The 14355-nt window shown below is 34.4% G+C and overlaps 1 protein-coding gene across 1 annotated transcript in view; it reads left to right on the top strand.

Annotated features, from left to right (window-relative positions):
- The first annotated feature begins 2485 nt into the window (after positions 1–2485).
- The window catches only part of LOC111059739, a 110917-nt gene continuing 99047 nt past the window's right edge, over positions 2486–14355 (top strand). Inside the window, exon 1 of the mRNA XM_022347369.2 lies at positions 2486–2756. The gene's annotated coding sequence lies outside the window, so the exon portion shown is untranslated. The remainder of the gene's footprint in view (positions 2757–14355) is intronic.

The following is a 14355-nucleotide window of genomic DNA, read 5'->3' as shown; positions in this document are numbered from 1 at the left end:
GCTTCCCTTTATCTAATTGAACATGTAGGACATACGTCAAGACGAAGGTGTAACTATACAGCTGCAGAAATTTATTTTGAATATTCAAAACTATATTTATTCATTTATTGTATAAAACACTATAATGATAATACAATTATTATGACATTGGAGGAAAAACTAGGCTGAGCCTGTACTATTTCTCTCCAAAAATTTTGATAAAATGCTAATGTTGTCCAAAAGTTAAGGTTATGTAATCACACACTGCTTCGTCACTTGATTTTCGGTCCCGGAATAATGAATTGAAAATTTTGAAGGTTGATGTTATATACTCTAAATGAATCACAGAATGTATCACAATAAATTAAAAACTTTAAAAATATTGCACTTATTTGAAAAATTTATATCGAAATCAGTAACGAGATTCAAGGTTCAAGTTCATTGGAATACTGTAGATGAAATTTAACTTGACTATGCTGTGTAAGTTATATATTGGATTGACTGATATGCTTCTACCACAGAAAATAAAGAATAAGAATGTTCTCTCCTCCGTGCGCTTATTTTCTGAACTGCTAATCAAAAATAAATTTTGACGATACACATAAATATAATATTGCTTGTTCCATATGACAAGGAATTGCAAATGGGAAATCCAATGAGTATTAGTACAGCCCAGTCATAGTGTAGTTTGGGCGATTGATTTAACTTATGACACGTTGAAAAAGAAGCTATCAGCTATAATCATTTTTACAAAAAATCATTCTTGTTTGTATTTAATCTATCTCAAACCTCAATATGACTTTACTGTATCTTTACAAACCGATTAAAATATGTATTGGTGACGTACAATTCTTGGTAGAATAAATCTCAAATGCACTCACCTTCATTGCAAAACACAATATCTTCAGACGTGAGAAGCATATGACAATATTTGAGAGGAAAGACAAAATTGATTTGTTTTTGAACCTAATAAAGAAAAAATAGTAGGAAGTAAGAATAGGGGAAGCCGATAAAGTAGTAATCCGTTAAGGGCCGCTTTCTCCAAAGTTGCTTAAAATATTGAACTTGTTTAATCAATGTAGGCCTATGTCCGCTTTTATTTTAATGTGTCAGGTTTAAACAACAATCTTAATTCAACATTTTTGGAGAAAGCAACCCTAAACCAAATAATGTAGTCTACTACTACCTACTATTATATAACTACTTACAGACCAGAAACACGTCCAATATAATTCAGTAACAGAATCTATGGGTATTGGATATTGATTGGTTTGGGTTGGCTAGGTACCTACTCATTGTAGTAAAACAATACTAGGTACTGTATTATATTCACTCTTCGCTGCTCTGCTAAATTTAATTTTACAATTTTTCAAAATTTTCAACATCCGAGGTAGCTGCTTGAATTTTACTACAGTAGTGCCTATGGCTTTTTACTGCTCTTCAACTTCCTCTCATAGAAGTAGAATGTAGAAGTGCCATAGATAGGGAAGCGAGGTTCTGGCAGTCTGTACCACAGAATACTACAAAATAATATTTATGATACGTATGTATTTACTAAATAATATACTGTGCAGGGCCGCCCCAAGGTTAATAGGCGCCCGGGGCGAGATTTTGATATGCGCCCCCCATATCAAAATATACCCCCAATATAGCGCGGTAACGTAGTATTTGAAAGTAAAGCCACATTGATCTTCCGGAGGAGAGCTTCCATTATAGGCTGCATCCTTTCCTTGATAATCATGCTATAGATTTTGTAAGCAGTGTTAAGCAAGCTGATTCCTCTATAGTTGACACAGGAACTTCTTAGTCCAGTCAATATAGATATAAAAAGGGGGTGTGTTAGCAATATTGTAGTTCTGATTTTTTAATATATTGTTTGGATATATGAGAGACTTCCAGAACAAATTACTTCATGCAAAATTTCTTTATGCTAGATACAGAGTGGCCCAAAACCCTCGTATTTTCTGTTCATTTTCCAGTTTTCAGCTATTTCTGTCAAATCAGTAATCGGACGGAAAAATTTACTCCTTCCTTATTTGTTTCAGATTATAAAATTCTGAATAAAATGAGATCATTCGGAACTCTCTATCTCCAATAAGTAATGAGTTATAATTTTCAACAATGAGTAAAATTTAAAGAAGAAAATCAATTCTGATGAATTTTAGTTTTTGATCAACAATATTTCCGATTGTTACCATTTGGTTAGATGTATTTCAAAGTCCCTCTGGGCGTATTTTTGTGCTCTACAATCTAAGATCAGGTAGAGCGCTCTATCTCATATAGATTTCAAGGTACACCTGACAACAATGCTCCTTTTATTGTGAAAAACACCTAATATTACTGTGGATGTACTATATTGTTTTATTGTAAATAATACATAAAATTATAGTCAGTACGCTTGAGTCAGTATACAGTCATAATCAGTTTCTCCTAGCAGTTCGCTGTGAAATCAGCTAGATAGCGCTGCCCACACGACGCTTTCGGGAGTTGGAACCTGCTTTGAGTTTGCGGTGCGCTGTGCGCAGTTTTCGAGTCAGTACTCAGTAAGCGTGCGACACTCGATGTGCTAGGAAGGGTAGGTGCGTCTGCGTCCTGCGTCGTCCGTGTTCGCTGTGCCGGTCGGGTAGTCAGGTTTGTGCGTGATTCATTTGACGCCGATTCAAATAATAATGGCTGTCACGTCGGTGTAACTGCTACTAGTTGTTATCAGGCTCTATTTGTTCATTTACCAGGTCTCGGATTACCTTCTCTCTTAATTGGATAGATCCAGAAAAAACGTAAGTACCTGTACAAGTATTTCTTTTTTGTAAGAACTTGAATGATTATTTTATGAATTTTAATAAGGTAAAAATTACTTCCAATTCCAATAGATAATCAAATCAGATTTTCAACATCCATCGAATGTTCAATGGTTATTTACCTACTACGTACTGTGAAGATTACACTTCACTATTTACTTTTACTCTATCAAATTTGATAAAAAGATGTAAATTCACATTTCAACATAATTCAATCATAAATCATCATTACATACAAGTGGTCCAAGGTTCGACTTACACTGTGCTATTTCTAGATATTTGTCATATCATTCATTATAATACTTAGGCTGCCAATCCACATGAATTTCACATAAATTTTCAAAATTATATTGATATTTTCCAATGCCCTTATTGAATATTTTGATATAAAGCCCAGTATGATCAACACAAGGGATTTATTGGAAATCAACAGTCTTAATGCAAATTGATTTCTAGAGCCGTAGAATATAGCACATATTGATTGATTCATACAATTAGAAGGTACATCATCAAAATGATAGGGAGAGAAAAAATAAGGTAACCTTGTACTATTCCTCTCCCAAATCTGGATAAGGTTCGAAATAGGTTTAATCTTGGAGTTGTAGTTGTAACAAAATTTTCAGTCCTTAATTATTCTTACTAAGTAGAATGATACTATAGGTTGAAATAAAGTCAAGGGGGCATTGACATTTGATGACTCTGGTTAAATTATTGTGCTCAGATTTTATACAGATTTATCACACTTGTTAGAAACAGTTTAAGCTATTTAACAATGATGCAGTTGTTACCTAATTGGAACAATCCAGTATTGCTATCAACACGCCTGTTATCTGTATTTATTCATTCAGTTGGAGTTTTTATGGTTTCACCTGTAAAGACAGATTCAGTCTGTAGTTACTGTCATTGAACTGTATTGTATCATTATTTTTCTCCAGTCCCAAGTTGGGTCATCTACCTTTATATCATTAGTCGTCACCAGATACCTTGATACATTAATGCTCTACAGTCTACACTATAATTAGTTGACTAACAAATTGATAGTAGCAATCAAAATACGAACATATCAGAGGAGAATTATACACTTCACTTACGTTTCCGGTTGAAACGTGACAGATCAGGCATCAGGTATCCAAGTAACATGTAAGTGAAGTACTGCACTTTTCGATCTCAAGTACACTAAACATAATAAACGGTATTTGAGTATAAGTTGGATCAATTTATTAGTTCTTAATTGAATCGACCAATCTTCAAATGAACGATTTCTTAAGTTTCTGATTTCCAGAGTTCCAATAGAAACTCTAAAAAACAAACACAATACTATTCATTCTATAATAGCTTAACAGTTACTGCGATCTATAAGTATTTAATAAATATTAAAGTTTCATATCAAGAACTACTAATTCAAGTTTTCGTTGTAATGAAGTATTTTACCATTTTGTTTCTTTTTCGGCTTGTTCTTATACATTAATATCTTATCATGTAGCCTACAGCATTACATCGATATTATATCATAATTAATGAAGACAACATTGATCCAAAACGAAACTGGAGAGGTGCCGTCTTAAGTTTGTAACTTTGTATGTAATCGATCTTGTGTTTATAAACAATAGGAAGATTAATCTAGCCCCGAACTATATTCATGTAAAAATCCTGTGGTGAGAGATTTAGCGGCCCTATCTGAGTTTGCCTACCGCAACAATGCACTGAAACCACACGCATCCTTTTATACCTGTAGCTGGGAGCTGCTGTAGTACGAGAGTCGTGAGATAAACTGTGATTGAGATATACTGTGACTGTGATTGCTATATCCACTTTTAACTGTCAGCATACCTCAAGGATAACATTAGTGCTTCACATTCAACCATTGCTGTCAGTTCGAAATGAATCTCACTATGTATGAATATTTAATTACAGATCAAGCTATGACCCATTTAAATCTTTAAATAGCACTTAAAATCTCAATTTTCTAGGTTCATTTTATTGACAGTGAATTAGATATTAGGTACCTTTCATGAGATTTAATAAACTTTCAAAAACCAACTTTTCGTGAAAACATCTGTAGAGAAATGTCGTTTTTAGAGAATCACGTCGCGCATGATTTTAATTTTCAGGTGATAGAGAAAGTAGCATCGAAAGTAAAATAAATACTCTATGCACTGTTATTAAAAATATATAGGCCGAGCTATAATATAATTATAGATATAATAAATAAATCATTACATTACTCGAACCAGTCTGAGCTCTTCATGATTCATGACTCACTTGAAAGTTACTTCTTATTTTTAATAAATAACATGCTGGTCATCATTATTAGTTTACAATAAATTTAATGCAAATATTTATCCTAGCTGGTTCAGCGCTTATCAGTCATTGGCATTCTTCTTTCTGGAATCTCTCGGATATTGCTTATCACTGATAAGTTTCTTGGAAAATAATTTCAAGTACTGAAGTTTTTACATTTGTCGTACTGTAAATACTATGAAACTAGTAGCCTAAAAACCTTGATCATGTCATGGTATTCAAGTTCCATTACAATTACAACGCTCTGACTCATTCAGATTCATCGATTTAATAATGTGATTCACTCTACTCTTCATATTTTACGAGGTCTTTCCATTATTGACATTTTCCTTCACTTCGTACAATGGTCACAATTTTTAAAAATAATAGATTTTTCAATCAACATTTTATATAATTAGAGAGACTGGAAGAGTTCGAAAATAATGAAGTGTGAAAGAAAGATGATTATAAAGACTAGAATGAGAGAAATATTAAGAGAGGTTTTGACAGGAGACTGTGAATGAAGAGAGATTCTAATCACTACTTAATCTACTACTAAAAACTACCAATCACTACTAAGAGTTAATACTTATCTCTTGCCAGCTATAAGTGGTACAGTATATTGTGTGGACAAAATCTACATTTCACGGTGCGTAGACCTACCAGCCCAAGTAAAAAACTGTGTAACAAGTAAACTATAATTTAGCTTATCTTTGGAAAAAAATTCTCCCTCCGCCTGGAATTGGAAGTCCACATTGATAAATAGTTTGTAGTTGGTTGCCGGAGAGCGTTTAATGAAGACGTCCTATCACGGAGAAAGGCCCAGAGCGTGGATGGTGTTGTCTGTACGGTAATTATCACTTTAAATCGTCTGCAGAACAAAAGGCCAGAGGTCCACCTCCAGTCTAGACGAGAGTCAGACGACAGCAGCCCTTGAGTTATAAACATGTTTGGGCGTGGAGCCCGCAACGTGCGTTTACAGCCATTTCGGCCACGAGATCACGGGTAGGCCTACTATACAGTGGACTTGGGTAGGCCTACTATACAGTGGACTTGGAATCGCTGCGGTGGGTCAGGGGGTGTTTTCAATTTATACAGGGCGGTTAAGAGATTTCCTTTGAACAATGAAATATAATTTCTTTCCAATTTGATGTAGTGAGACCGATTATTGAACTCACTTTAATATTTTCAAACCATATAAGCGATTGCATTATATTTATGAAGTAACTGTGACAGAAATTCAAAAAAACCCATTTTGAAAGTTAATGAAAATATCAAAATATCTTCGACTTTCTATCAATCACGTTTTATTATCATATTATCAAGCTAGCCATGCGTAAGCTGTTGTCAACCGCATGAAAATAGTACGATAAAATTTATCGAACATTTAATGTTGGAACAGATAAAACGTTGCCAAATGAGATTAGATCAACGTTGTCCACAGCAGATTATAGATAATGATTAATCAATTTTTTTATAGTATACCTGAACGGTAAACAATAAAAGGACTGAATAAATGTGTGCAGTATAGAGGTATCGGTATACTCCAAGAATATCAAACTTACTGTATCCAATCTCTCTCACGATAAATTTGTAACCAATAATTGCATCATGCTGCCGATTCAATTTAGTTCTATTCCATTCTCTGATGCTAATTTGTCAGTTTAGCTGTCGCTGTAGCCTGTTGGTATGTACACCTGTAGGAGCTAGGAACACCTCGAGTCAACGAATCAACCACTGGCTAGCTATCCCCTCCTCCTCTCCTCATCGCCATGGATGATGTAGTTATTGCAGTGCTAAGGAATGTGTAAATTATGGTCGCCGCTCATTACCTACAATTACACTAATAGTCGAAGGTGTTTCCTCCAATAAGAATTACGTGCAGCGCTAGATTTGAAATTATGTATGCTGGCAATCGAAAGCAAGAGATTCTTCCCTTTTGGCTCTCATCCAGAATGCTGCTGGAATCCGTGATTATTGTTCAACTACATCTTGATAAAAGTTCCAAGTTCAGCTTTTTTACCATTTATTTGTGTTACCATGAAGTTGGCTTCAACCTTGTTTTGAACGTTCGCTGAATATTTCAATAGTAAATGAGGCCAATCCATGTCCTATTGTATACAGCTAGAATGATTTTATTTTCATCATGAATCAAACGAATCTTAAATGTAGCTTAACTATACCTATAGCCAATGCTGTGATATCTGGCAAAAGATAGATAGATAGATAGATCATAGATCATAGATGGTAACATGGTTACAATAATAATTACAGTTTTACAAATTATCTTAAATGATAACACGGTTAAATGACATGATTTCATTACATTCTCATAATAATAATAATAATACAAGATTATATAATTATTCATAACATAATAGTGAAATAAATAAAGGATACATTATCTAATAGAATTATAGCCTACTACAATCAACGAACATTAGATGCCATTAGGTATTATGATTAAAAGGTATCTGCAGGTGTCAATCAAACGCTCCAACACCCCAGCAAGACGAGCAAAAAAAAATATTGTTATTGTAGGCCTACAAAACAATCGCCTACAACGATTATTGGAAATTTCCAATAAAAAAAATAAAATATTCACAACATCTACTACAAAAAGATTGTGATGAAAACATCTCTAAGCAGTCTCACTCAACACAGCAACAAGCCTGGACCTGAACGTACCCAAGGTTACTGCAAAAATAACATCCCTAGGCAGATCATTCCAGAGTCTTGAAGCCGTGACCGTAAATGAGTTATTATTCATAACTGTGCGGTGACGAGGTATCTGAAGGAAGTACTCATGCTGTCGCGTGTTCCTGCTGTGAACATGAGCTAAGAGTGTAAATCTTTCCTTCAAATACCGAGGACCTCTCCCCTTGACAATCAGCTGATAAACAAGACTTAACTTGAAGTATTGTCTTCTCTCCTTCAACTTTAACCAATTCAGCCTCCTGTAATATGGCGTGATGTGGTCATCTCTTCTCGCATCAAAAATAAACCGAATTGCGTAGTTGAGCGATCGTTGTAATTTCAAATTTAGCTCCTCAGTAATGTCGTTATAAACGATGCTGCAGTAATCAATTATAGGAATTACTAAGCTCTGTACCAGTGCGGAGGTGGTTTGGAAGAAAATTTTTCAACCGCTTCAATTGGTGCATCGTGGCAAATACTCGATTTGTCAGTTCACCAATCTGATTCGACCAATTCAGGTTTTTATCCAGCTGTATTCCCAAGACTTTCACACAACTTTCAAATTGGAGAGCATGATTGGCCAGCATAACTTGATGAAGTGCATTGAAATCTATTTGGTTATACAACCGACCATAAGCGATAATGATGCTTTTGCATTTATTTGCATTGAGTCTCAAGCAGTGCGCATTAGCCCAAACAATCAAATACTGAATTTTAACATTCATCGCAGCAATAGAGTCAGCAGCACTGTCGGAAGGAAAGTGATTGTAACACACAAGGTCATCAGCATAAATATGGTATGATTTGTCATGAAAGATTTGAGGGAGATTATTCATATAAATAGAGAAGAGGAGGGGGCCAAGTATTGTTCCCTGAGGAACGCCTGCTACAACAGGTAACCACCCTGAAGTTTTGCCATCAGCTCCCCTCACACATTGATATATATTGTTTAGGTAGGATTCAAACCAGGAGAGACATGAAGAAGAAAAATTACATTGATTTGCAAGTTTATGTGGCAGAATTGAATGACAAACATTATCAAAAGCTTTAGTGAAATCGAATGTGATAAGGAGAGAGAACATACGGTTGTCCATGGCATTACGAATGTCATCTGTTATTTTCTGTTATTTAAAGATGAGAGATAGAGTGTGACACTGACGTTCATATAACTCTGATAATTATGTTTTATAAGACTTCTACATGTTTTTAAATTACAGTATTATCAATTATGATTGATCATAGACCAATCATAAATCACATAACACAGAATAAGTATATTTGACTACCAAGAATATTATCGTTTGTCACCGAATTTTTAGAGAACTGTTGAATAATTCCTTCATAATTGGTGACTTCGATTATGGTATCACTTTAGCATTGATCTTTAGCATGTTTTTGTTCATATTGTGAAAAATGAGGACCTACTTGAAAAAAACCCGTTGTTTTCTAATTTTGAAGATCATTATAAGATTGAGCTACTGAGAAAAATTTGATTAAAAGTAAATTCACTAGCTATTCCTCAGCATGAATTGAACAATAATCGCATTTCAACATGGTAATGTGCTGGAATAGCACAACAGAAAACGTTTTATCGGATTAGTACATAAAGTTTGAGGAATGTGTGTTCCTTCACAATCATAATGACACTTGTTGCAGCAACAATGTAGTTTGGTAGCAGGTGTAGGCATGGGTGTAGGTGGTGGTGAGTGTGAGTGAGCAATGCGGTGCACAATGGAAGCAATAAAGCGCACAGTTTGAACGAGGAAAGGAATTCGGTTGGTAGCGGATGAAGGAGGCAGTGGCAGTAGCTGCGACTCATTACGGCAGATGTAATGATGGATTAAACGTGCGGCTTCGGTCCGAATCTCCAATGAATGAAAGGGACGATTCAACGTATGACACAAGTAAAAAGACATGAAGAAGCAGTGGGTAATGTCGAGCGGAGGACTGGGGACTACCCAACCACTCTTTTGATTTTTCCTCCATCAGGAAGCCATTCAGAATGCTGGCACAAAGACGCGTGCCTCTCTTTCACTCACTCTCTCTCACTCTCTCTCTCTCTCTCACTCTCACTCTCTCTCTCTCTCTCTCTCTCTCTCTCTCTCTACTCTCTACTCTCAATCACAGACAAAAGACGCTACCAAAAAAGTTCTCATGTTTGGATCTTAATTCCACATTGAGATACGACAATAGACATTCCTATGGAAACTGGATTCACGCTTCTCAAAAGAAATGCATACGGGGTTTCTCTTTGATTCATGCAAGTTGCACGATTCACAAAACAACGGCGAAACTAGATACGCAAACATTCTTGGATTCTTCTGATATATTTTCGTGAACCCATGTAGATTTTCATAATTTGGGAATTTATTATGATCACGAATATTGGAATATTTGAATGATTCTGTGAAAAACTCTTGAACGTTTCGTGGAGTATGAGTTTGTTGTCAGAGTTATAACAAATTGTAGAGGATATTATATTAATCTGAAAACATGATACTACCGAATATTATTATCCTATTATATTAAGCGAGCTATTTCTGTATATATGTTTCTATTTTTATATCTGGTTATTTATGTTCAACGGATCTCAAAACGGCTCTAACGATTTTCACAAAATTTGGAACATAGTAAGTTTATGATATAAAAATTCGATTGCACTTGGTCTCATCCTTGGGAAAACTCGCTGAACGACATTAAAAGGATAATTCATCCTTGGCTGAAACAGCAGAGACTTTCGTCGTCTGTGGATAGTAAAAAGTGAGCGAGTGATTCTGTGGAAAATCAAAATATCGCATCCCCGAAATTCATAAGCTGACGTATAGACAGCTGTAAAATATAAACACGATCATTTTAGAGAGTTGTGCTCTGTTTATCAATAAATAAAAATAACGGTGCCCCGTTATTAGTCATAATATTATTATTCACTCATTTTATTCTTTCCTGTTCTGATAATCTAACCTGAAAACATAATACTGCATGATATCGTATATACGCACACATTTATTCTTTCCTGGTCTAACATAATCACATAATATTATACATCATCGTTATAATGTGTACATTGTTAATAAACGGTGTCTGAATGACTAGAGCAGAAAAATTATGTTAATCTTTCTAACGCCAAGCCTGAGCTAGTATTGGTCCACAAACACTTGATAACACAGAGAATATCGGCATGACTCCACAACTCCATAACATATAGTCTATTTTTAATTTTTCTGAGAAAAAATCAACTATAGTACTGTACATTCTAATAGTGTGATAAATAAGTATAGGCTGTTCTTACATGTGATGCGATAGTGATAAAAGGTCAAATGATGTACATACTGGAAGCTTCCATTAATTTTCTTTGATATGGTAAAATAACTTGAATCAACAACTTGTAGAAACTCGATTATTTTAGATTCAATAGAAACTAATTATATAATATATTCCCTGTTTATTATCATTATCATGAGGGTCAATCATCCTTTGAGATATATTATGTTTTATGTCATATACCTCAACTGATACATTGTTTTGTATCAGTCTTTCAAAATCAATAATCTGAACATACTCGTATCTACAGTTAGTTGTCCAGTTGAACAGTGAAACAATATTATTTTTCATTGATTTAAATACAAATAATTGAAAAAGAGTGAAAAGGGTACTCTGTAAGGGAAGATATAATAAGGTTGGATAATCTTTACTTTTTTTACCAGAACAGCAAATCCTTTGACAAATTGAAACACACAGCCGCAGTCGCCAATAATGTATTGTTCTTGCATTCCTCTAGGGAAATTTCGTTCATGAAAATAATCAGGAATTTCCCCTGAGCTTCGAAGAAGACCTTCCATCAGTAATGACGGAGAGACATCTCGTGTTTTCTAGACTTAAAATTTATACCCACTGGAATTCGTTGACTATTATATTGAATAAATCGTTTTCTTCTACCATAAAAATCAAATAAAATTTTCTTTAGTTCTCTCATATTACACTAATGATAGAAAAATTAGGTTCAGAGCCTCTGGTGGACTAAATAAAATAATGATTTAATCGTTTTGTTGAATTTTCAGTTTAAAACTTGGTAACGAGAGATTCTCATATCTTATTACCATGATTTAAAGGTTGTAAATCACGATGGTAAACAACAGTAAATCATTACTACGTATCCAATCCATCAATGGAGATTACTGAATAAAAAACGACCACTGATCAACCGTTTGTACCCACATTGGCCATAATTCCATAATTTTATTTAAGCACAGCCCTCTGTTTCACTGAACTCTCATTCAATTCTCAGCTAGATTTTTATGAATCAAATGACCAATATTCAGTTCTTTGAGTAGTGCAATATTTCATGTTCTCAACAGATACTGTACCGTACCTATCTTGTACCTATCTCAACAGATACTGTACTGTACCGTACCGTAAAAGTGATTTTGGTTTTGTTTAGAAAGTTTCATAAGTTTTGTAATACAGCAACAAGTTGCTCAAAAATAAGGCGTTTTAATTTCGTACATAGCACGCCGTCCTCTATTATACACTTTTAAATCAGTCCCTAATTTCAAATTTGAGTCAATTAATTATTATATATAACTATAAGTTCAATATTGTGCTAATTACAACGTTCATTGCTATTTCCGTGAACCTAGTCCTACTCATTTCTTGGAGCTCTATTTCCAGAGTTAATTTTCACCAATCATATGGCACAGTTGGAATTTACCAAGAACGTTTGTTGTATTCAACATCTCTGACTAGCTGAATAAGTTGACCCGTTATTGTGTACATAATTAGTTAACTACGTAATTAGGTATCAAACGCAAAGATAAGAACTTTTCCTAAAATTGAAACAAGAGTGTCCTACGAGTATATCTACTCTCTACTGTAATAATAGCCTAATCAGGTTAATGAACTGTGCACTCTACCCACTATGCTTTGAACGTTGTTTTGAATGGAATTACAATTATAAAGGAGTATCAAAATATATACAGTAATTAATTTAAATTTGTATAATATATTCAGTCAATCATACAATGTTAGAATACAAATAATATAGTATTCATTAAAAGATTATTTCGTACTACATAGCTTGAGTGCAATATAATTTCAATGATAAAATTCTCTCCTCTATCATTGTACGTTTTATGATCATTTTGGCAAGGTGAATGTATCCTTCCAAAAGTTATCCGAGAATTATTCTATTGAAATTGAAATAGAACTGTTGTGTACTAGAACACTCAGATTTACTCAACGCTAGTATGGTTGTGTGCGGACTGATATTATCTGTAAATTCGGTCTATTAAGTGGTCAAAATAAGTAGTTGTGTAGTGAACAGTTATGGGGAACTACTGCATGCACGGCTGAAGGCCCAAACAGCAGTTGATGTGCGATAAGACGGCAACTTCCTCTTGTACTGATTCGGCCACTAGGCCTTTGCGACACAAATACTGTCCCATATAAACTGAGCCAGCCACACGGGTTGTTAGACGAATGGTGGGCGAAGTTGAGGCTATCTTATCAGCGAGAAGTGTCACTTCACAATGCCACCAGACCTACTGCCACTAGTTTATGGATATACTCAGAGTAATACATCGTCTGACTTGGAACTCTAAAACTCGAAATATTCCATGCAGTATAATACTGTACATGTACTCGTATATATCCTGTTGAGTTTTACAAATAGTTGAAAGTTTTACCTTTTGAACGACAAGTGAGCTGTTTTACTGGTGATCTGCTTCGATCACATTAGTCGATTAGTCAATCATTTGATAAATATTTTCAAATGAGTTTGGAATTTTGATGTTTGTCATTGCATCAACAAAAAAGAAGTTCAAATCATAGACTATACAAACACATTATAGGAGAAACAAACATAGGCTTGAACGGAGAAATAAACTCCGGAAACTCATGGATAGATCAATTATTTTCATCCGTCAAAATGTAGATGTTTCAGCAAATTATTATTAATAAAGAATAACTGATTTGATACCATTAATGATAATTTACAAGATTTGATAAATTGTCCACTTTAGGGTCCAGTCTCCAGTGGAAAATATAAAAAGTCTATATTCAATTGCAAGAAAGCATAATGATTGATTGAAATCGATTCCTTGACTTGAAAATCTCCTCGCCTTATGGAATAACGGATAAGCTAGAAAATGAAACATGTTGTGAGAGTAAGTAGGTACTCTTGAAAGTGAATATTTTCTGTATTGGTTCCCGAACGAAGACGCATTCAGTAGAAACAGTTTCATATCAACAGTAGTTGAATATTATAACTAACTCCTAACGGCTCAACTACATTATTTTATTACTGAAGCTTTTGTCATTGAATACAGCCTAGTCAGGTTTCATGTTAATATGAGGCGGAATTCCATAGATAAACAGTACAGTACTTTCAAAGTACTATATTTAAAATTTATTTACTATCTAATGCAGCAATGACCTTATTTATTCTCTCACACAAATGTCCAGTAATGTCCAGTAATGTGATTACTTTATTATTTCAACTCATAAATTGACTAACTTGATTCAAGAAAAGAAGGCGTTGTATGACTCAATTATTATCGAGTCTGTATACAATTCAATGGTACAGTGAATAATATATGGAGGTGAA

This window comes from Nilaparvata lugens, chromosome 3 (genome assembly GCF_014356525.2).
Source record: "Nilaparvata lugens isolate BPH chromosome 3, ASM1435652v1, whole genome shotgun sequence".
Taxonomy (NCBI): Eukaryota; Metazoa; Arthropoda; class Insecta; order Hemiptera; family Delphacidae; genus Nilaparvata; species Nilaparvata lugens.
This window is presented reverse-complemented; position numbering and strand designations above follow the sequence as displayed.